At 42.1% G+C, this 23,771-nt stretch overlaps 1 protein-coding gene across 4 annotated transcripts in view; it reads right to left on the bottom strand.

Moving 5' to 3' along the window:
• DAAM2 (dishevelled associated activator of morphogenesis 2) overlaps positions 1 to 23,771 on the bottom strand; it is a 200,137-nt gene that overhangs the window by 158,082 nt on the left and 18,284 nt on the right. For 2 of the 4 annotated variants that reach the window (XM_033053951.1, XM_033053948.1), the window contains exon 1: positions 14,462 to 14,714. The exons of the other annotated variants lie outside the window; for them this stretch is intronic. The gene's annotated coding sequence lies outside the window, so the exon portion shown is untranslated. Of the gene's footprint in view, positions 1 to 14,461; positions 14,715 to 23,771 lie in introns of those variants that run through there. 4 annotated transcript variants of the gene reach the window in all.

Genomic DNA, 23,771 nt, shown 5'->3' on the forward strand with positions numbered 1-23,771 from the left:
TGGAACAGCTTGCTGGCAGGACCCTCCCTGCACAGAACCTGTGTTGCAACAGTTCACAAAGATCAGCAGCCCACACTGGAGAAGTTCATGGAGAATTGTGTCCCATGTGTGACACCCCACACAGGAGCAGGGGAAGAGTGTGAGGAGTCCTTCCCCTAAAGAGGGAGCAGCAGCAGAGACAATGTGTGATAGAGGAACTGGGAGTAAAGTTAAGTTCAAGAAGAGAGGGATGGGAGGATGGTAGTTTTAAGGTTTGATTTTATTTCTCATTATCCTACTTTGATTTGATTTGTAATAAATTAAACTGATTTCTCTATGTTGAGTCTGCTTTGGTGATTTTATTGTTGAGTTACCTGTCCCTGAGTTCACCTCAATCCACAAGCCTTTCACTGAATTTCCTCTCCCATGGCCAGCTGAGCAGAGTGACACAGCAGATGTGGTGGGCACCTGGCCTGCAGCCAGGGTCACCCCAGCACATACCCACATAATTGATCAAGGAGATAATCGTCTTGAAACAGCTAAACTTCTGTCTTGCAAAACAAATAGTCTGAACAAAGCTCTTAACCATACCAGTAGAACCAGATTTGGGCCAGTTTTGTTTGACAGCCAACTCTACTTAGCCACCATAACAAGATCCAGTCTATTTCCCATGTAACTGTGAAATTCAGTCGATTCAGAGGCATAATCTTTATATAGCACATATTAAACATAGTCCTGCATAAGATCTACCACGAGAATTTTCCTACCTCCACACCTGATAACAGGTGTGGCCATTCTGACTCCGTACCTGGCATTGGCTGCTGTCCATAAGTCAAGGGCAATCCAGCCTTTTACAAACATGAAAAGCCTTTGGTGTTGTCACCAGGAAGCACGTCAGAAGTGACCAAGCAGTCAGTTGTGCACAAAGCTCCCATGAATATATCTCAAACACACAATGGGGAAAGATAACAAAAAGGGCATGGACAAAAACATTTAGCAAAAGGTGCTTAGCCAGAATGAAAAATTTTCCCACTGAACACCAGGACAAAAATCACCTGGAAATGAAATCTCAGGTTGCTAATACCAGAGAGCCAAAAAATTCCCAAACTAGTCTAAAACCAGTGCTACTAAAAATACTGTAACTGAAAGCCTCTTTGGCAATTAAATCTTCATATTACAGTAGTTTCACGAATACAAGCCGCACGGATTATAAGCCGCACCCCCGGTGCCTCGACAATGTTGCTGTCTTTGTCAATAGATAAGCCGCACCCCGAATATTAGCCACACTTTCGTTCGTCGCGAGAATCCGTGCGCAGCTTTCACAAATTGGCCAATTAGTAACAGGATCGCGGCATAGCGGGCTTTACTGGCTCGGGGCGGGGCCAGGAAGGCTCGGCCCGCTCATGGTTGCCGACGGGGCCGGGTGGCCCAGCTCAGCACCACGGCTCGGCGGGGCTGGCCGGGTGGTGCTGCCGCCGCCACCGGGCTCGCTGGCCCCCCTCTCCCGTCAGCACCGCCCCGCTGTCGCGTTCGCTAGCCCCGCCGCCGGGCTCGCCGGCCGCGCCGCGTTCCCTAGCCCCGCTGCCAGGCTCGCTGGCCGCCCCCTCCCGTCTGCACCACCGCCGCGTTTCCTCGCCCTGGCCGGCACTGCAGGCCCCCGCACCGCCGGGCTCCCCCACGCTGCTGGCCCCGATTCTGCTGGGCTTCCCCCGCTGCCAGGCAGCCCCACCCGCCGGCCTTCCTGCTTCTGCCATGCTCCCCTGCACTGCTAGCCCCAGTTCTCCCGGGTTCCCCCGCGCTGCTGGCCCGGGCTCTGCCGCCCCCCTGCCCCGCCCTGCTGGCTCAGGCTCTGCCGCCCGCCCCCCACACTGCTGGCCCCGCCTCTGCCAGGCTTTCCCACCTCTGCCGGGGCCGGCCGGGCTCCAGCTTGGCTTGGGGCTGCCGCGGGCTCTCACTTCCGTGTTGGCAGCTTTTAGAATTTTGTTAATAGATTAGCCGCCCCGGAATATTGGCCGCACTTCCGGGTTTCCACCAAAATTTTGGTCAAATTGGTGCGGCTTGTATTCGTGAAATTACTGTACTCTCTTTTGACAATTTAACTGGCTTTTCAATTTAAAGCATTATATCTTGATTTGATAAATGGAGATGCTGGTTTTTTTAAAACAATCATCGGGTTGCTGTTCAGGCTTTGTCTAGGTAATATATGAAATGATAGATGGTTAAAAAAAATAAACAAACCCTAACCCCAAAATATACACAACAGAATGCTTTCATTATATGCAGACCTCTAGTTCAAAAGCATTTATTTTCTGCTAAGATGATGCTACCCATTCTTCCTCATATCACAGCAAGCTATTACATTACTTTTCAAGAGAGACTCCCTTTCAGCAGCATTAGTGCTGCTGTATGCTCACACATTGCTCACATACTGAAAGCTAAAGCTTTCACACATCTTTTCCTAAAATCATATAATATCCTGAGATGGAAGGGACCCACAAGGATCATTGAGTCCAATTCCTGGCCCTGCACAGGACATGCCAAGAGTCACACCATGTGCCTCAGAGTGTTGTCCAAATGGTTCTGGAACTCTTCCAGGCTTGGTGCTGTGATCACTCCCCTGGGGAGTCTGTTCCAGTGCCCACCCTCTGGGAGAAGAACCTTTATCTGATATCAAACCTAACCCTCCCCTGACACAGTTTCAGGCCTTTCCCTCAGGTCCTGTCACTGTCACCACACAGCAGAGCTCAGTGCCCAGCCTGTTTCTTCCTCAAAATGACCCACTGGAAATGAATTGTTTTGGTCATTTGCCTTGGCCTTATGAATGAATGGCAACTGCAGAATTTAAACAAACAACTGAGCTGCATTTGCAAGGAAGGCTTACAGGACCATGCACAGTACACTCAGTGTATCACAAATGTGTACATTCACTAAGAAATTAAAGAAAACACAGCAGGAATGTTCATCATCAGGCTCTCAGAGCTCGAACCTGTTAAATGTATTCAATATCACATTTTTCAGGAGGGTGTTGACAGGTGGAAGGTAATAGCAAAGAATTTTGTCATTCCTATAAGCTGAATGCAGCCATTTATTTCCTTCTATGTACATTATATGACCTTTTAAAAGCATATTTATTTCTGGCTCTGCCTGTCCTGTATGAACCTTCTCCCCAGGATTACAGCCTAAGAAAGTACAACTAATCCTGACCAAAGAGCTCTAACAAGAATTACCAGCAGAAGTCAGACTCATGACTCTCTTCTCCATTTCTGTGCAACAAATGAAGAGCCAAAAAGAGAGAACAGTGAGGGACTGTTTATTAATGTTTGATTAGAGTCCTCAGGAAGACACATTTTGGTGTATGGCTAAACTTCAGCCTCCAAAGTCCTTGCAAGTACTGACCAAGCATCAACAGCATAATCATCCTTCTCTGTTTTAGTGTCCTTCAGCTTCTATTGCCTGCACACAGAGCTCAGAGCCCTCACTGCACCTCCTGAACTGAGCCATGTGAGCTGTGCAAAACCTGTGTTACCTCCATGCAAGGAGTGCCTGGATAGCACAGGAAGCATAGTCAGGCATCCTCTCCCAATCCTGTCACAGATTTCCAATGACAGAATAGAGGTGTAGGTATAGTACAATTAATGTCACTTCTTCCTCTTGGGAGACTATCACAAAATGCAATCAAAGCATAAGGATATATGAGATAAAAAATGGAGTATTTTCAACCAGACTAATTTCTTACATAAATAGGGCCAAGCATTATCATTCCTATTTATAAACTAATAAAGAACCAATTAGTGACTACAAGTAGAAGAGTATACTGGGTTCTGAAAAGGCACAGGGCACCTACAGCTAGCTCTACCCAGTCTGTACTGGCACTGATTAGAGACATTCTTCACCTATAAATTTAGAGTCTTCCTGCAGAAGCTCATTAGGATGGATGAGAAAAGAAAGACACTGGTTCTGCTTCTCTGAACACAATCAAAGTCAATTTAAAATGTATCTAATAATGGTTATCAAAGCATAAGCACCTCACCTGATGAATTATTTAGACTGTTTAAATAAATCTGTTGGAGAAGAGGAACAGTAATTATTTTGAATTAGTAATCAGGAAGCAAGTTCCAAATACTCTTTTTCACCAGTCCCAGGAATTTCATTCCAGGAGGATTCCAGAGTTATCTTACTTGGTAAAATCCCAGCAGTGGGGCAATACAAAGAGTGCAGGATACAGTAAGCTGTGTGTGCATACCTCTTAGCTACAGGAGCGGAGAAAAATAAAAGAGGGTGTGTTTGAAAAGTTGCTCTTGGAAACATTAATGAAAAAATGCCAATGAAAAAGTTTCTTTCATAATCAAAGAAAAAACCTCAACATACACAGAAAAATACAAACAACTTCAAAGGAGCTCTGAACCACTCTATTCTCCTTAAGGTGATAGATCTGAGTGGAAGTTCCATCACTGTCACAGCATCTACTCTGCCTACCTAGAATCCACCATGTGCTCTGATACAGGAGCCAGACCTTTTGTTTTGGCTTTCCCTCCTCTCAGTCTTTTGTCCTGCTGCACCAAAACTTCCCAGTATACCTCAGACATTTTGCCTGAGCCTGGTACTTCCCTGCAAAAAGCCCTGGTGTTGATACACTCTGCTAAATAAAAAGCTGTCTTCTAAGAGACATCCATCCTAAATCATACTGCTTTAAGATCAGTAGCATTGTGGTAAGCATAGCATAGAGCAGCATGCTGAATGGACTGTATGGCTTTTCCTGCTGAGTTTAGGGGCATTTGAAGAATCTTGTCGATGATGCCATCAGGCACTGCCCAGAGAGGGAAGCTGCCTGGGAATAGACTGAGGTCACAGCAAACCTTACTCAGCTTTCTCTCTCCCCTCCATGCCCGCCCTCAAGTGCAGCCTAGCGTGGGATCCTGACAGCAGGAGGTTCCCACTGCAGGACTTTGGCTTCATCTCTCTGTCAGCCTCCAGCCTCCCAGTCCTTCTCAGGGACTCTCCATGCACTCTGAAGAAGAAAGATCCCAGGCATTTGTCTGGGGCTCTGGGAGCTGCTTGCCTCATTCCTTCTGAGGAAACAGCTGGAAAGTTGCCTTCAAAAATTCATTTGTGAGCTACATCCCCTCCAGAATTTTTATCAGCTGCTCATTTCAAGCAGGTTTTTATAGAGCAATGGGAGAGCTGGACTGATGAAAAGAACTGGATCAATGCCTTTGCCTACCCCATGCACCAGATCCTCAAACCCAAATCATTCTTCACCAAATCCATAGTTAAAGCTTTTTATAGATGCAGAAACATTCAGGCCACTTTTTCCCTCTTCCCAGCTCACCCTCATGGCCTCAGAGTTAACAAAAAGTTACACACTCTGTCTGTCTAGGAAAACACAAACAGCCACCTTTTCCTGCTTCAGTCTGAGAACTGACTGGACAGGCTAAAAAGCTCTCAACTCTAAAGGATTTATCAAACCAAGACACAATTACACTGATAATGAAGAACATAATGAAGAGATGCACAATTTTAATTATCTTCCCTCTTAGGGAACAATAGAAGGAAAGACAAGATCCTCTTAGATCACAGGAGGATTGTAAGAAAGGGCAAGAACTATTAAAGTCAGAGAGCAGTGTTGGCATAAAACCAAATGGGCATGAACGGGCTATGAGCAAATTTAGTTTGCAAATTGGAAGCAGATTTATAAACATCAGAGGAGTGAGGTTCTTGAATGGCTTCCCAATAGGAAGCAACAGGAGCAAAAGCCATTTGAGACAGAGATTGATAAATTAACTAAGGGAATCCTGCAACATAATTTCCTGCAATTACAGAAATGGTGAACTCTGTGACTCAGGAGGTCTCTTTCAGTCGTGCACAGCGCATCTTCTGCTGAGCCATGACAGGATAGATAAATAAATAAAAACTAGAAACAAGGTACATTAAAACTGGAATATCAGCAAGGCAGCTAGAATAAAGGTGAGTCTGCTTTCTTTATTAAGCAAATGTATGGACTTTTTTTGAGTGACATTTATTCACCTGTATGTACTTATGTATGTTCAGGTAAAAATTTGGGTCATAAGGGAAGAATGAAACAGGAATAAAGTTCCATGATATCAATGATCAACTGCAAGGAGCAGGATGGAGATGAATCCTCCCACCTACCAGGCAATCAGTGGACTACATTGTTAGAAGTTATCTTCACTGACCTCATCCAGGAGTAAAAGCTGTCAAAGGAACTGTAAAAAGAGGTAAATAAGTGAGAAAATTGACAAAGAAAAACATGCAGGAAAAATTCAAGTGAAACAAAGAGGTTTTATAACAGAGAAATGTGAGGATGGGTATAGAAATGATCACCTGTCCTTTTCAGACTTGACCAAAGTTTTGCTGGAAAGAAGTCACTGAAAGCATTAAAAAGAGTCAGCAGGGAGAAATCTCTTCACATTCTATTTCTATATTGAAAAGCCCAGGATAATACCACCTTATTCTACACACAGGAAAATGCTAAACACTTGAAGCTGAAAAAGCATGAAAAATATAGCACTGCAACATAAGAAATCATCTGTGAACTCTCCTGTAGCACATCAAACATGAGGTATTCATTCATTCCCACAAATGGAGTCAGTGTTGATCTATAAGCTGCAGCACAATATTACACATTTCGGTTTCATGATAAGCTGCAGCTCTGTATAACACATTTCAGTTTCATGCATTTAAGCCAGACAAACATTCCCAGGGGATCGAAAGAGCCCGCTACAGTGAGTTGTGGTTCTATTTTGGATCATATCACAGCATAACAAATCACAGTTTCAGACACTGGGATAAGGGGCTCAATGAAGCAAGTAGCATGATAACTTCATGTATCTCCCTTCCACACATGCAGTCATGTGTAGACTCAAATCCACCTCAGGCCCTTCAAACTGTACAACTACAAAGTAACAGCCACTTTCATACCTGCATGCATCCATTATTCATCAACATATGCATTCTTAAATACACATCATTTATTGCATACCATTGTACAGCAGTAGCTATCCAACCCTGTCCACACACATCAACACTTTACCATATCTGATCTCTTGCATTAAAAAAAAAAAAAAAAAAAAAAGAGAAAAAAAATTCTTAATGCAGAAGTCCTTTTGGTGGTGCTGGTTTGTTCTGCTGGTCTTTCATGCATGTCCCATACAAAGTGGTCCTCAGAAACAGAGTCCCTATATGTATTTGGTAACCCAGCAGCTCCCTGTGACTGCTGTCCCATAAGATATTTCTGAGGGCTGTGAATGTTGCACTGCTGTTGGTCAACCAGATATTTGGTTTGTAAATTAAGTAAGGGAAAAAAAAAAGGAAGGAATAAAAGAAGCCATAACTTACAGGCTGAACTGGAAAAATAGCCATTTTGCAGGTACCCTGTACTCCTGCTGATCTTTCCTCTGGTTCTCAAATCATGTTAAAACATGCAAGGGCATTAAAAAGGAACTTTTCTTATTAAAACACCTTACAGCACCACATGCAGATTAGCAAATTCTTCTGAAATACAAAAAGATTTCTGTTAACAGTCACTGAGTAAAGATGAGAGACAAGACTTCCAAGTGAGTGCAAATATTTCTGAGGTACAAGATGCTATATTTTCCTAAAGAATATTGCACACTAGATGCCTGACTATTCATGTCATTTTGTTCTCAGGCTCAGAAACTGAACATTTCTCTCTGAGCTATTTTGATTTACTCAGCCTTGGGACACAAAGTCAAAGTAGCAAGCATGAGCATAGGTCTCCAAGTTTTCACAGCCACTTTCCTGTTCTCCCTATTGTGCCCAAAGTTGAAGCACTGTAGTAGTTTCGTTCCCTCCACCTAATTAAGTTGCATTAAAAAACTAAATGAAACAGGGAAAAAACAACTTGTCTAGAGTACGTTTTAATTTCACCTACAAGTCAGCCACCTTAAACATGACATTGGATGGTTGGCAAAAGCATAACATTATTGCCTAAAACCTAACATCACTAGAACTCCTTGTTTGTTCTTGGGTGTTTTCTTAAATGAAAAAAAAAATTAAAAAAGGAAAAAAGAAAATGTTCAATATAAATAAATCCCTGAAGGGTTTCCAACCTAAATTCTTATAGTATTAGACGATGAAAGAGCTGTTAGGGAAGTGAACAAGAAACAGGAAGTTGGAACTACCTGGCCAAGTTTCACTCTATAACCTGAGTAGTGTGCCATTAAAAAATAAGCAGCATAAAGAGTGAAAAACAGCTTCCAGTACAAATATATGCTTTTATGATCAAGTTCTCCATGGACAGATTTATTTTTTTTCCTAGAGAATATGATTAAAAGACAGTCATTGTTTAAATCTCAAGGAAAACGGGAAGTAGACATATATACAAACATAAAAATACAAATTTTACATAATATTTAAAAACAGTATCTCTTTTTTAAAAATACCATATTCTGCCAAAAGGTTTAGTCTACACTGCAGTTATTACACATCCTTGCAGGTATTACAACAAACCCTGTGCCACTGTCACACACAGTCCCTCTGTCCCACCCTGAAAGAAACCATCTGTAGTTCAGTCTTTGATTTCCAGATGAGCTTAATGCAAAAGCCCACATGAAACTTTCCAAAGGGCCTCTGAATCAGGAAAAGAACACAGAGCCTAAAAACACAAGGCTTGTGTATTGCAAGTGGAGTACTGAAAACCACATTCAATTGGGAGACTGAATGATTCACAGGGCTGGTAATGGAATACAATACGTCCTTCTAGCAGATCACTAGGCTGAATCCATTCTGGATCATGACCAAAATCCATTCCTGTTTGACTACTGCTCACATGAAATGAATTGATCAAGGTTGTCCTGATAAGTGAGCAAGTTTGTCACTTGAAACAAGAAGATCCACAAGGACTTCTGTCATCAAACCTAATGAGATTCAAGAAGAAGCCATCTCAAAATCTAAATAATCAGCTCATTGTCAGCAATCTGACAGTGCTGGCCAAAAAATAAAAAAATAATAATAATTTTTAAAAAGTTGAACAGAAAGATGCTAAACATCAAGTTTGGTCCACTGACTGACCCAAAACATGCAAGTAGAGAGCAGCACTGGGGAAGGTGACTCAGACATGGTCCAAGGCATCACTTACTCTGTGACTGAACAAAGAGACTGCAGTCTTCCAAATCTGTCAGTTTAACAGCTTTCACCCAAAAGAAATTAATTTTACCTTCTTAAAAGGAAAGCGAAAGAAATCTAACTCACCAGTGAAGCTGGCCAAGATTTTTGAAGATAATAATCCTTCAGCTTACTGAGATCTGCACTTAATAGACAGAGAGGGTGCCAAGAGGTAGTTCAGCCCAGCTGCCAGTGCATCTTTCTATTCCAGCAAACCCAGTTTCCTGCCTTTGAGCACACACAAATTTGGCACATTTAATCGAGTAACTGTTCATTTTAATAAAGAATTAAATTGCCAGAAAAAATATTTTGCTTGCCTACCAGAAGATAAAAATTGAGCCTTTAGCATGTTTTCTTAATAAAAAAAAGAAGACAACAAAAATGTTGCCATCTTAAGGCAAACACTAAAGCTTTTACTTTATTTTGGGTCTGTTTCAGCTGCTCTAAGATGTACCAAAGCAAACAAACTCCTCCATCCACCTCTATATCCCTGCATCAAGTTCTGAACCTAAATGTTTATGTTAATTTCCAGTGTGCTGTCAAAGACACATGAGAGTGAAGCACTGGTGTGGGCCTGCACATGCATGCACACATACACACACAGTACTTATAAACCTACTGCTGTAAGGGATTTGGTGTTTATTTTTTTAATTAACTGAAAATGATAACACTAGGGCTTTTCATCTGGCATGAGCTTGGATTTCATCAGCTGCTGGAAAAGATTCTCCTGGAGAAATAAAATTACAGTGTTTCTTCATGTACTTTCCATGGATTTCAAAATAAACAGAAGTATATGGTCATACCAGTTAATAAAGAGATGTAAGTATAGTTACAGGTACATCTTGATACACATCCAGAAAGAGGTTGCAGAGCTAGACACACATTGGTAATAACATCATATTAGTTAAATGACAAAACACCCAGGTGAGAAAAAAAGTGAAGCACAAGTGAAAATAACCGGGAAGGGCAGTTGCAAAAAGTGCCATTAGCTTTCCTGCTGTCCCTGGATATTGCATCATACACAACGTGGCATAAAAGAGAGTTCATCACTTGATGTTCCTTCTGCCCATCCACATTTCTCACCATGTCACATTTCTCCAAGGGAGCAATGTGTGACAGCAAGAAACTAAAAGTGGTGCAAAGACTTCAGAACTGCTTTTAATCTCTGATCCATTTCAAAAGTCAGAAGCTGTGCTGTGAAGCAGCTCCATGCCACACCCCCAGCCCATTCCCTCCCCACAGGGACAATTTGACAAGATGGTAAAAAACAGCCCTGAGTATAAAACTTATTCTTTCCAATGAAGGCACTGAGAAGTGCAGCCCTTACTAAATAACAGCACTACCAGCTGCCACCTTGGTTTTTTCTTCTCTTGTGGAACCTTTACAAACCATGGTCTCTTGAATTTATGAAAAAGGAGGGGGGGGGGGGGGGGAGGGGGGGGAATCTCAGAAGTACCTTATTTGGTCCCTAAAAAGCTAAAAATTTTCTACCTCTTTTCTACATTTCATGCTACAAAACACATCAACTTGATACATACTTCTGCCAAATGCTCAGATGATTATTTCACAGGTTTCAGGGTGTAGCAGAAAGAACAAAAGGGATTTCACCATTGCTTGGTTTACTGACTGGCAAGGTCAATGCAGTATTTAAATGTGATAATTTAACGATATGTTAGGTCACTATCATGTTTTTGAAAGCATGATTAAACTGGTAGAGTGCCTAAAATAGTTTAAAGACTTCTTGTTCATTATTTTTAAAATTAAGAAATAACAGTCTCAACAACAGATTGAGATTAAAAAGAGATTGAAGTTTTCAAGGATTCTGATTAATCTGGCAAAGAATAAAAGATCTTTGGAATTCCATATAATAAAAGGAAAATCTCAGTCATCGACTATCTCAGACACAAAATGACAGATGCACACATGCGAAGATGAAAATAAATTAATTCTTTGGAGGATGCTAATCCACGTGAGTATTGACAGATCTGATGTAGTCTCCCTGGGAGAGTCAGGACTAGCTACATGGATGTATCCACTGAAAATATTCTTTGGGGAACACATTCCTGCATTAATTCCTTTCCATATCCACCTTCAGAGCTATTAAATCTTACTTACTTTCATATTCTCTGCAAGTTAACATGTTTTGATCTTGCACAGGACAACATCTTGAGAGGTCTCCACTTATACAGATAAACTTGTCCCTCATGTAATGGAAAATGTGGCATTCCAAACACTAAAGTAGAGACAGGCAAATAAATCAGACAAAACCACACCTATCACTGTTCAGTATAAAAAACTACAAAATCTCTATAGAAGAAAAGAGCAAGTTACTATGTTACCAGCACAGATATGAAACTGGGGGTTTAAGTTGGGATCCTGGTTCTGTTACATAAAGCAGAAAGAGGTTTTACCTACAAGAACAAGGCCATATTCACCACAGCTGTGTGAGCACCAACAAGCCTTCCCAACCTGTGGTAACATCCAGCACTTCATAACGCTGGAAACACTCCAAGAAAAAGGATTTTGCAGTAGGCTTCATCAAGTAAACTATTATAAGATGCTCAAAGATTAATTAACCTGAAGCTCAGTGAAACAATGACAAAAAATTATATTAGAAACCAAGCTGACAGTAATTTGTTGAGTAATCATGAGTCTTGCTCTGGCTAAACTCACATAAGAGAGTTACTGTCAGTGTAAGCAAGGAGTAGACAAGTGCTCCAATGGCAGTCACAGAATTTATAGCACTGCCAACATGCTAAGTATCATCTGGCAGGTAAAAAGATTAGTGGTCTCTAATGAAAAAAGCTATTCAAGGAAGCTCCGTTTCTTTAATTTAGCATAAACACAGGTGGAGGATCCCTTTACATTTTAAATATCACATGCATATGTCATATTAAAGATAATGTTTTGGGAACTCTGCAGGAGTTAACTGAATGACCTCAGCATCAGCCACAGACAGACTTATAGTGTTCACTCCCAGATACAAAGTAACTCAAAGCAAAACACTCAGGAGCAAAATAAAACAAATACTAGAGTGAATTTCCAAACAACATGGTAAAAATCTGATCTGGCACATCACACTATCTTCTCCATTTGTGAAGAAAGCATTTTAATTTTAAATATATGCAAGTAGGAGAATCAACCTGAAACAACTACAGCTACCATATTAAATATGTAATGCAGACAAATAGGGGGGAGATGCAACTTTTAAGAGCTTGGCTGGACATCAGTGATGGTGGAGGAGACACTTTGAATGCATTAATTAGCCTCCTACCAAGGCAAGCATCTGCTAGGCTCAGATGTGTCTCAGAGTGTCTGATTGCTCTATCATTCTCAATGAACTTGCAGTCTGCTTGAAGGGAAGTGAAAGAGATTCCTCAGAAAGTTACCAAGGCAGTAGTCAGACTACCTGACTAATGCCTGCTAGTTCAGAGAGGAACTGAAGAGGGAAATCCATTCTCTGATCCAGTAAATCATTTTTACAGGCCATTCATACCTGGATGTCTAATGAAGCATAAGGAGTATAAAGAAATGGCTGCTTTTTTCTTGCAAAACTACTAACATGACAAGGATGCACTGCTGCACAGTAAGTGTTTCACTGTCTCTTGCAGGTAAGAAAATTGTCTCACATGCTCCACTGATCCAACAGAGGTAGTAGAACTGTAAACTTTTCAATGAGGCATAATAATTGGTAGTTGGAATGACTGCGTTCCATATGGTCATTCAGTTCTTTAATCTGCTTTGCCCAGCATGTCTCACATTAAGGACTCAAAACCTGCAAATCTTTCCACTCCACTGCAAGTGATTTGTAAGTAACAGGAATACAGTCAGACAGAAAAGTCTTGTTTGAGGCACAACCAAAGCCCCAGGTCACAACAGAAACATCAAGCTCTAACAGAGGTTGGACCAGAGGGGAAAATTGACAGCTCTGGTCCTTCTCTACTCACAAGAGAGCTGCATTGGTTAAAAGAATATCTTCATTCCTTTTAAAGCCTTTGATTTAAGTAAACCACAAAGAAGAATCTTTTAGACCCCAAGTGATACATAAGCAAGTATAAACACACAAAGGTAAGAACAGATTATTTCTGCATTTTCTGATTCTTTCTTTATATGGGTGAAATATGGCACAACTGTCAGCCTCTTGTAGGAGTATTGGGATTTCTGTGAGGAAAGCTGTATACCTGGACATGACCCTTCCCCAAACTACTTGAAAATATGCCATTCAGTCATTAGGGTTTACTGATCTTAGTCACTTGTAGATCTCTAACCTCTGCTGTACATCTCTACTGGCTACAAGGAGTATGTTCCCATGTCAGATGTCCAATTCCAGCCTGCAACTTGATCAACACTGAGTGACAGTTCCTCATCTTCTACACCACTGCTGAAATAACATTTCTGTCAAGAGATTCTACACTTTCCCTCCCCTTCTTGATCCAGAATGACTCCACAGCACGCTCCAGAAAATGTAACAAGGTCATGACCAGGCTCTAATGACTTCTCTTTGTAATTCAAATTAAAAAAAAAAAAAAAAAAAAAAAGAAAAAAAACGCCCCAAAACTTAAGGGAATGAAAATTAAAAACATTGGCTGCTCCAACTGGATGCTACCTACTACAGCTTGGCGCTGGTGCGAGCAGTTGCTGGTTTAATGGTTTAAAGCATCTCTCGCTCACCCGGCGCTGGATTTTCAGCAGCTCCCGTTTCAGGAGGCGGATGCGGGCGCAGCAACAGCGCGCTCTGTCCGCCACGGGCGGGACGGCATCCCCTGCCTGCGCCCTCCCAGCGCTGACGATGGATTTACTCAAATTTAAACAAATATAGACAGCGTTTGCCCGGCAATACTTCGGCACCCGGATTTACACTGACAACACCGTTTTTAAAAAGTTCCGTCTCCTTGCTGTACAAATCGCAGTGCGTTTAAGCCTTCAACACGAGACTTGCGTTTACTCCGGGAAAGTAAATGACAAGTCAGTTCAAGCTTCTTGAAAGTTGGGGTTTGTTTTGGGAAATCTTTAATCGTGTCCTATGGAAAAGCCAATTACAACTCTTACTAGCTTTCTGTCCTCCACATACAAAAGCACTTGCTGGTTTCTCCTTCCTCACTCCTGCAGCAAAGCTTCTATGAGGAAAGAGGATTTCAGAAACAGGACCACAAACAACTGAGAAATCGTCAAAGTTTTTTAACGCTTTTATTTTCCCTCCATGTTTTCCCAGTCGCCTCTGCTTAAAAGTTACAAAAAAATATTAAATTAATAAAAAAATGCCTGCAAAGAACATTACAAACTAAGAGACTGGAAAACTGCAGCCCGAGGAAGAGGATGTGCCTCTAGCTTGACTTACCAATCTTATCCAGATGTATACTTTTCCCCTGCTTGCTTTTCCCAGCGGCTGAGCTCAGTGCTCAGGAACGTCCATCCCGCGTCAGGCAGAGCGCTGATCCCCACTCTGGATGCTGCTGGGCGAGCGGAGCTGGGCTGCCTGTGCCTGCTGCTGCTGCTTGCTGCTGCTGGTCCCGCTGCAGCCGCTCCGTGCGCTCGCTCGGAGCCGGAGCAGGAACTGCTTCCCATGGCCAGCGCCGCTGCAGCGCTGCGGGCTGCGGGAGGCAGGCCCGGCCCCCGCTACCGTGCCGCGCTCTTAAAGGGCCCCGCGCCGCGCTCCGGCCAGCCGGCGGGGCCAGCCCCGGGCGCTGCGAGCCCCGGGCGCTCTCCGGAGTGCCGGGCAGCAGGAGCGCTCCTCCGCGCACCTTCCCTCTCGAGGCTTTCGGCCGTGGCTCCGCGACTCACACTGTCCCCGAACCACGGTCTGCGGGGATGAGGGATTTCCCCTGCTACTCCGCTCAGTCTGACCCTAAGAGACTTTATGCCCTGTAGTGGGGAGAATGTAATTGAGTATTGTGTCCAGTTCTGGCCCCTCAGTTTGGGAAGGACGTTGAGATGCTTGAGTGTGTCCAAAGAAGGGCAACAAGGCTGGTGGGGGGCTTGGAACACAAGGCACAAGGAAGGACGGCTGAGGGAGCTGGGGTTGTTCAGCCTGGCGAAAAGGAGACTCGGGGTGGCCTCATCACTCTCTACAACTCCCTGAAAGGTGTTTGTAGCCAGGTGGGGTTGGTCTCTTTCTCCAGGCAGCAACCGACAGAATGAGTGGACACAGTCTCAAGCTGTGCCAGGAGATACAGGTTGGATATTAGGAAAAAGTTTTTCACAGAAAGAATGATAAAGTACTGGAATGGTCTGGCCAGGGAGGTGGTGGAGTCACTATCCCTGGATGTGTTTAAGACTGGATATGGCACTCAGTGCCATGGTCTAGTGGAGATGTTAGGGCATGGGTTGGACTTGATGATCTTGAAAGTGTCTTCCAACCTAGTCATTCTGTGATTCTGTGATCTAGCTAAATAAAAAGCCCTCATCTCCTAGTTTTTCCTCTCCATTCGTTCCTCAGGTAGCTTTAATCCCGTGTAAACCACTGTTTGTACCATATTTGCTGTTTTCTGACTTCGCATTTAACTGTGTCTGATTTTAATAGCTGGATTAATGTGGGGAGTTGTCTGCCTCGTGTGTGTTGCTGTCTGCACCAAAAGAAACCACATTCTCTGTTAAATAGAAACACTGACATTCAGAGATAGTAACACCATCTGCAAAATATCTCTTCTTTTTAACTCATGGAAATACATTGTTTGCTCTTTGTATGTGTAAGACATTCGTTTTGGTTGAAATAACTGAATTCTCATGATGACAATTCCAGTCAACACATATCACAAGGCAAAGCCATATATATACACACACAAATATGTGTATCTTCAATGACACATCCAGAGAAAGCAAGTTACAGGGGGAAAACGCTGCCTTCAAACTCACAGGCCAAACCAAACAAGATGAGGCCAAGTCATCGCTGTCCTGTCCTCTCTGCCTTCACTTAAACCAACACACAATAAGGTACAGAACTGGTACAAAGTGCTTGCAAGTCATGATGGCTTTCTTTCTGTTTCTTTGGTCCTATGGAGAAGGACATGGGTACAGACCGAAAACAGAATGCAGCCCTGGTAATGATAATGGCCCATCACAAACAGGCTCAGTAGGTACCCGCTAACTACTGGCATGTAAAACCTTCTACCTTGAAAGCAAAGTAGCCATTGGCCACCTGACTAAATTACAATATTCAGCACATGAGTCTTGTATGAAACCACAGGGACCCGTCATAGTTCCTCTAGTATGAGCTGTACTATGCTCCTGCCTTTCCCAGCATAAAGCCTGAGAAAGTTTTGTATTATTTACGCATGCAAACTATATGTGATGCATAGCAGAAGAGATCTTAATATTCCATCAGTCCTCCCTCTGTTCACGCATTCCCATTGGTCTGTTAATCCTCACTTCCCACTCACATCTCTAACTACCACTTTTTTCATCTCTCCCCTAAGTCCTTCCCCTTTTTTACTCCCTCTTTCCCCATTCTGCATGCCATATACTTCTGTAGCTGATCTCCACCTTTCAAGCTCCATCTAATTGCCTTGGTCCTCCCTCCTCATCTCTAATTTCTCAGTTTCTCTTTGGAAAGAAAGAAGGCCTGAAAGGAGACCTGGGATTGATTAACCAATTCCTTCTCTTGCATCCCTCTCCTATCTACAGCAAGGGTTCTGGAGGCAGAGACCTGTGTCCAGCCCTAGAAACTAGCCTGCAGCATCAGGCCGAGGCACAAGAGGTTAGGAATGCTCACAATGACCAAGGCTATCTCCCTGCTCACAGTTCCACACTGAACCATTTCTTATGCTGCAATGTAACAAAGATAAATGGCCCTGTCCATTAGTAAAAAGTTAATGAAGCACCCCTCTTTAAGACAAAGCTGGTCATCCATTTGGTGCCTTAGCTAAGATTACTTTGATATGTTCAAAGCAGGCAGAGTCTGTCTACAAGACAATAGGGTAAGGTGCTGCAATGAATGGGAAATTGAATGGCAAAAATACCAATGAGGGAGAGAAACTGGGGGCTGGGGGGAAGCTAAAGTGCTGCTGTGCTGCTGCGCACACACACAAAACAAGAACGTGCAAAACACCAGAAAGTACCAGCAGGAAACAGGCTTGTGCCACTGGAAGAATGATCTAATCACCATAAATGTTAAGATAAAAAAGGAATATCTGCAGTTCCTTACATATGTTGCTCCTTACTCTCCCCATAATCCCATGTGAAAGCTGGCCCCCTCTCACAGCAGCATCTGGATGTTCCATTGACAGTGCATTGTCTTGTGGCTGCAGCACAACTCCTGTTTTCTATTACTGGCTGAAGCAGAAATGTGGGGTATATTAAACAAGACATAGAATTTGAATTCTGCTGCATGCTTCATATTTACTCACCAGTAAATGAAACTAGATAATAACTGATTCTTTGTGTGACTCTTTTCACTCAAAGTAGCTGAAACTTTGGTGTTACATAATTCAATACAATGCATTAGCAACACCTTGAAATAGAAGCTGATGCAGAAGCCAGTTTTTTATATGAAATACTGGAGATACCTCAGAGAAAACTGAAAAGTGTTGCAGTTTGCAAAAGTGTTTGATCAGTGCAGCATTTCCCTTGCACAAGAAGTGACATTTAATAGGAGGTATTTTGGTGCATTAGCTTATAGGGACAACAAAACCAAAAGTCCTGCCAAAGGTGCCAAAAAAGAATAAGGTGTGTTTATCTCTCTGAACTGTGTATCACTGTGTATACTTTGCAAGGCAGCACAAACATACCTGTAAAGGCAGCTCCTTCTGAATTTAGGAATAAAAGTATTAAAGAAATCACCTATTTTCACAAGAATTTTTCAGTTCTGAAAACCAAGGTCAAAATCAAAAAAGCTGTAGTATATAAGGATCCAGAATAGTAAAGAGTGAAAAGGGACGTACAAAACAAGTAATTTGCTGCTCAGAACCGTATTCCTTTTAGAAGACAGAAGCAAAAGCTTCTCTGAGATGTTGCTCCACCTCTGGAGATATGAAGTGTTTGTTAGATCCCTCATCAAAACAAAAGGACACGGGTATATTAATCTGAGGACAAAAGTGTCTATTGTGAGAAGACCCAGTGCCAGGCTGCCTGCTCCATCTGACAGTGAGAGTAAACACCACAGCTCTGTGCCCTTGGCTGTGTGCCTTGCCTGACACCACCACCCTGTGCAGCCACAGGGTCAGCAGCTCAGCCACCGCAGGGTACTGCTCCAACAGGATTTCCTACCCTCCTATCATTTCTGCATGTCTCCCAGTCTCTGAAATGGCACACAATGCTTTGGGCATCTCTCCATTCTGAAATACAGAGCAGTATTACTACTATACACTGACGTTGGATGTGATGTGGTGGTGGATCCATCACAATCATCACTCGTCAATGAACCACACAAAATTCAGCTAAGGGGCTGAAACGAGGCATATATAGTCCAATAATAAAAATGCATACATTAATTTAGTTTATGTAAACATTCTAAAATTATTTTTAACTTTAGGCTGAAACCACATCAATCAGATCTAAAGGCTGGATTCCCCTGTCACTGACTGCCAGATGAATAAGGAGACTTCAATTCAGGGACACACACACACACACATATATATATGTTTTTTTCAGATTAAAGATTTTTCAATACTAACCTAACCATCGTCTTTAATGTTGTTGACACATCATTTTGAGAAACTGCCTTGAACTTTAAAAAAAAAAAAGTGAAGGACTGGACAAAGCACATCTGAAATAATATCCATTATTATTTAAAATTTATAACTGGTAATGCCACAAATTTTTTTTTGCACTTGATGAACTATAATGCATGTACATACTTGTGCATGCATGCATGTATATGCACATGAGTATATTCATGAAGATGTTTGAGTGAAACTGTGACAAAGCTTATTGTGGTAGGTTAGCTTGCATCTGATTTTTTTGCTGGTGTCATTATTTTCCTGCAGCATTCTTGACACTGTGGAAGAATATGATTTTGTAAGATCTCACTACAAACCCAGCACAAATTTTATTTTTTGTGAGTTTATTTCTCAACTAAAAAAATAAGAATAAATAAGGAATAAATAAATTTGTTCTAGAAATGAAACCTTATCAGATCTGTAAGAGTTGTGTTAATTAATGAAAGTTAATGGCATTCAGTGTGAAGATAATTTCTTGACAATGCCTGAAATCAATGTACTAGTTATCAAGCTACTTCTACCAATCGTTCTTAAATGAAAAGATATGGTTTCCATTTCAAAAGTGGCCCACACCACAAAATTTGGGTTTCCTGGAGGCAGCACATTTCAATTTTCACCCTTTTCCCTTGTTCTTCCTGTGTTGTTGACAGTTTCTTGTCTTTTATTGGCTTCTCAACTCAAGCCCATTAAATAGTCACCCCTGTATTGGCTAAGATTTAGTGAGTGGTCTGCACAAGTTGTGTGCTGGCAGGGGAGCATGCCAGCCAGCAAGCAAGAATGCAAGAAAGAACATCTGTATTTGCTGCATCTTGCATAACAGCTATGGAAAGAGGAAAGGCATTTACTCTTCAAAAAGCAGCAGCTTAGGAGCTTTTAGAAAGTGAGTCATCTTTACCTCAACTGGAAGTAAAAAGAAAAAAAAAAGGAAACTTCTACAGGAGTTGTTTCTTTTGTCCCTTTAGTTTTGCTTGGTATTTCTCAAACATCTTCAAAGTGAACCTCCCTTTTCAGATAACAGCCCAACTCAAACCACATCCCTGAAGGCAAGAGAGACAGAATCAGACAGAATTAGATTGAATTTCCTGCCACTAAATCTCTGATCCTCTGTAGGCAATTAAAGGTAATTACCAGCCCCTGACAACTGTAAATATTTGTAGTCAGCAACTTCATCATGGCTTCATTTGCCTCACTTGAAGAAATTTGTGTTGTGTTCACACCTAACACCTTATGACCATTTTGAACTTACTTCATGATATTTTTGCACAGACCAGAGCTTAGAAAAACAGTTGTTCAGCTGAATTTCATTTAGCAAACTAGAGGGCACTGATTGTAAAATGCAATCTTCCTCTGCCTTCTCCATCATTTTTGAATGCTTCCTTCTATTCTGTATATATTTTCCATCTTCCAAAGGAATGATTCTTCTTTTAAAAATCTGTGTTCAACCAAATTGTCACCTTACAGACAGATGCAGTATGCAGACAGGTGATACGTATCACAAATATTATTTTACATATGTCGTTGTCTAAATTTACTAAATATGTGAACTAAGGTGCTGGAGTCAGCTTGTCCCTAGGCAGCTGTTCCAATAATGGTCTGCTTAATACATTCTTGGTGTTTTTCACCTGAAGGATTTTTTGCCTTTTTGAAAAAGAATCCAACTGATTGAGCTGCACTGCAACATACACTTCCATTATTAGTAATTTAAAAATTAGTTTGGGCTCTGAATGATCAGGAGTTGTTTTCCTTTTTATTCCCTTCATATATGCACATGAACTTGTTTAGCTGCATAGAGTGGAGGGGCTTGGGGATCTTTTTAATTTTGGAAGTGATTAGGAAATACCTGATGATGTATTGACTGTCATTTAATTACAATTATCTAGGTCAATGTCTTGTTCCAACCAGAAAAGGGCATTAATAGTCAGAGGTAAAATCAGCCTCCAGCTATGAAGACAGAGAAGTCAGTGGGTTCCAGGAAAATCAAAATCCTATCAAAGGAACAAGAAATGGAAAGGGAAAGGTTATTTCCACTTCTTATATTGATACAGGATCTAGGCCAGATCCTTTATTCTGGTTGACTACTGGTTGACACAAAACCAAAGTGAAACAGTAATGTCAATTTTTAAACTGCCCTTGTAACTTTGTGGTCTATAAGCTGATGGAAGTATGTTAAGACCCTAGAGCCAATACAACAGCCTTGGGATTTTTTAAATGGTACTTGGCTACTATTGGATCCCAAAACAGCTGCTCAGCAGGCAGGGAACTCCAGCTAAATATCCTCCTTTTTGCAGAATTGGTGACTGAGCTGTCCCACTGCTCCTATTCTGCCAAGAAAACTCACTTCCTTGGAAATTATTTCAATATAGTCAGTTCTTCATGCTTTTAAGGGCTTTATAGCATCTCAGTGGAAAAAAAAAAGTAGCTGGAACAAAAAGTCCTGGCTCTACCAGTGATGCTGTGCAGGGGACAGAATTTGTTTACTGTATATTCTTTGAAAAAGACCTAGAAGAATTAGTTTCAGTTGGTGTCTCTTGCTAAACTCTGATTATTCATATTCTTGGAAGTTTACATAAACTAATCAGCAGCGCTGATCCCCTAGTAAGAAGCAGAAATCAATTGGGGAGGCAGTTGGCCTTATTACAGCAATTAATTGCAAATGCCATTTAGTTTCAGTATTTGATAGCCAAGCTCTTTATTCTGGCTGGAGGCTCTGGTGTTTTAGTCTAGTTTGGGTTTGGTTTTTTGTTTGTTTGTTTTGCTTGGGGTTTTTTTGCCTTCCCTCTATTATACCGCTCTTAACCTGCCCTGATTTTTCTTAGACATAACTTTCATTACATGAAATCTGTCCTATTTTGTGACACACACTTTCCTTAAGGATACTTGACCTTCTTTACAGGAATTCCTGTATGCTTAGGAGTCCTGGAAATGGGACAATGTTCCTACGGAAAGGTGGCTCCTTACTTCTAGGCAAAGGATGCTGACTTACTTTCTTGGAAATCTGCTTGACTGTGAGGGTGAGGGCAGGAGAGGAGAAAACATCTTTGTTGTGTTGGCAAGAGGGTTCATTTGCAGGGAATGCAGAGCACCCATGTTCCACTGAGGTGCTAAGTAGTATATGCATGTTTACCAGAAGGCAGAGTTGCTCTGGAGACAAAAAATACATTGCTTCCTCTGTGAAACAGTAGAGTGAAGAGGGGCACACCCAAGTTCTGCAAGCTTTAATTCCATCCTGGCAGTCTGAGCCAGAGGGAAACTTGGTGTATGCCAGGAGAGCAGCACATATTTAACTAGGTACTGGCCCTGATTCTGTACAAGATACTAATGCACAGAGACTAGGCCCCTCAAACCATTGTTTTCTCCTGGACTACTGCACATGCCAGAGAAGAAACTGGCCACCTAGAGCAATGTAGCAAATCAGGACTGAATCAGTTTTTCCAAACGCTTCAAAGATGTAAAATAATAATGTTTTAAAATTATGTGGAGTATCTGTACCTTTTGAATGGATAACCATACACATATAGAAAACTGGAGCTGTGAGCTGATCATGTTTTGTTTCACATGACAGAATCTGAATTTAGCACTTGTATTTTTTCTATTGGTGTCTGTGAGTTCTAGCAGCTGTGGATATTTAGGATACTGACAGAGAGACAGTGCCATGGAGACAACCACAGGAAACTTACTGTTCAGTTCATCAGAAGGATGATGGAGCTTGAGCCCTGACCACTGATTTACCACTGCCCTGCTCATTCACATCAGGCACTCCTTAACTCAGCCACACTCCCCACTCACATTACACTCATATAAATACTGCTGCAGAGCTGGTGTCTGTAGGGAACTGGGCACAAGACTACAGCATTGCTTCAAATAAAGTGCAAATACCATGGGAATAAAAAGTTTTACATTATTTTGTCTCTGTAAATGACTATTGCAAGTCCATAAGAAAAAAAAAAAAAGGACACTGAAAATCAAGAGACGCTAGGTGTTTAATTAGGCTTCATGAACAAATTGGATGCACAAAACTCTTAATGGACCAAAACACTGAAGTATTCTAAATTGAACCAAGGAGGGCAATGCTGAGGAAGGAAGGAAGGAAGGAAGGAAGGAAGGAAGGAAGGAAGGAAGGAAGGAAGGAAGGAAGGAAGGAAGGAAGGAGGAACGGAAGAAGGAAGGAAGGAAGGAAGGAAGGAAAGGAAGGAAGGAAGGAAGGAAGGAAGGAAGGAAGGAAGGAAGGAAGGAAGGAAGGAGAAAGGAAGGAAGGAAGGAAGGAAGGAAGGAAGGAAGGAAGGAAGGAAGGAAGGAAGGAAGGAAGGAAGGAAGGAAGGAAGGAAGGAAGGAAGGAAGGAAGGAAGGAAGGAAGGAAGGAAGGAAGGAAGAAGGAAGGAAGGAAGGAAGGAAGGAAGGAAGAAGGAAGGAAGGAAGGAAGGAAGGAAGGAAGGAAGGAAGGAAGGAAGGAAGGAAGGAAGGAAGAAGGAAGGAAGGGGAAGGAAAGGAAGGAAGGAAGGAAGGAAGGAAAAGGGAAGGAAGGAAGGAAGGAAGGAAGAAGGAAGGAAGGAAGGAAGGAAGGAAGGAAGGAGGAAGGAAGGAAGGAAGGAAGGAAGGAAGGAGGGAAGGAAGGAAGGAAGGAAGGAAGGAAGGAAGGAAGGAAGGAAGGAAGGAAGGAAGGAAGGAAGGAAGGGAAGGGAAGGGAAGGGAAGGAAGGAAGGAAGGAAGGAAGGAAGGAAGGAAGGAAGAAGGAGGAGGAAGGAAGGAAGGAAGGAAGGAAGGAGGAAGGAAGAAGGAAGGAAGGAAGGAAGGAAGAAGGAAGGAAGGAAGGAAGGAAGGAAGGAAGGAATGAAGGAAGGAAGGATGAAGGAAGGAGGAAGGAAGGAAGGACAAAGGAAGAAGGAAGGAAGGAAGGAAGGGAAGGAAGGAAGGAGGAGGAAGGAAGGAAGGAAGGAGAGAGGGGAGGAAGGAAGGAAGGAACAAGGAAGGAAGACAAAATCAAGAACGTGTACTAAA

This window comes from Catharus ustulatus, chromosome 3 (assembly GCF_009819885.2).
Source record: "Catharus ustulatus isolate bCatUst1 chromosome 3, bCatUst1.pri.v2, whole genome shotgun sequence".
In the NCBI taxonomy this organism is placed as follows: domain Eukaryota; kingdom Metazoa; phylum Chordata; class Aves; order Passeriformes; family Turdidae; genus Catharus; species Catharus ustulatus.